This window comes from Otolemur garnettii, unplaced genomic scaffold (genome assembly GCF_000181295.1).
Source record: "Otolemur garnettii isolate 467f Iridium unplaced genomic scaffold, OtoGar3 scaffold00039, whole genome shotgun sequence".
NCBI lineage: Eukaryota > Metazoa > Chordata > Mammalia > Primates > Galagidae > Otolemur > Otolemur garnettii.
Genome location: NW_003852434.1, coordinates 2,175,193 through 2,176,343, shown reverse-complemented (window position 1 = coordinate 2,176,343; position 1,151 = coordinate 2,175,193). Strand labels below are relative to the sequence as shown.

Below are 1,151 nucleotides of genomic sequence, written 5' to 3'. Positions count from 1 at the left end.
GAGGCAGGAGACTCGCTTGAGCCCAGGAGTGGGAGGTTACTGTGAGCTGAGATGCCATAGCACTCTACCCAGGGGGACAGCTTGAAGCGCCTGTCTCAAAAAAAAAAAAAGTCTCCTCTTTTCAATGTAGAGTACTGTCACCAGCTGAGGTATATTTGTTGATATACCCAGTGAAGTGGTTTTGAACTTAAAGATGGACAGTTGATAATGTCCAGGGAAATTTATCAGATAATCCCTGCCCCATTGCCTTTTTATAAGGATTAAATTTATTAATATAGCTAAAGCATTTAAAGCCGCCTTGCACAGAGTACCCAAAGGTGTTAGGCATCATCATCACTTTTACATATGCAGACATACAGGCATAATATTCAAATGTAGGTCCTTAAAGCAGGTACTTTCACATAATGTATTTACATTAATAAAACAAAAGAGGAGATTGATTTATGAGCTCTAAGGGTGCCCATTAATGAAATATTTTACAAAGAAAGATGAAAGAAAAAAGGATATGTGAAATTTGTTTTAATTCAGTTCTTATCACCTATTCTCTCTTCGTTTTAAACAAGCTTCTAGTGATAATTTTGTAGAACTAATATGTGATTCCTGCTGCTTCTGCTAAGAACCACAGACTTCAGTGATCTCAAATTGCCGTTTGGTTTCAGAATGGACATTCTGTCTGTCTTTCTGTCTTTCTCTCTCCCCATCTCTCTTAGATTAACTTTCCCTTAAAATCTCTTGTCTAAGTTTTCCTGCTGGAAGAGGCTATCTTTCTTTTTTTTTTCTTTGCAGTTTTTTGGCTGGGGCTGGGCTGGAACCCACTACCTCCGGCATATGGGGCCAGTGCCCTACTCCTTTGAGCCACAGGTGCCATGGAAGAGGCTTTCTTTAAGAGGTCTGTTATCCCTGGATTTTTCCCATAGCCTCCTTTGTCTCTCGACATCTATGCTTCTCTTCCAGATGAGATTACCATGTCTCAGTGCACTGTTTCAGTGGATGCTAACACATCTCTTAGTCTATTTTTTTTAAAAACACAGAGTCCCACTCTATCACCCTGGATAGAGTGCTCTGGTGTCATAGCTCACAGCAATCTCAAATTCTTGGGCTCAAACAATCCCCTTGCCTCAGCCTCCTGAGTACCTGGGACCACAGGTGCC

The 1,151-nt window shown here is 41.0% G+C and overlaps 1 protein-coding gene across 1 annotated transcript in view; it reads left to right on the top strand.

Moving 5' to 3' along the window:
- The window catches only part of HERC5 (HECT and RLD domain containing E3 ubiquitin protein ligase 5), a 57,647-nt gene that overhangs the window by 32,983 nt on the left and 23,513 nt on the right, over positions 1-1,151 (top strand). The gene's annotated exons all lie outside the window — the stretch shown is intronic.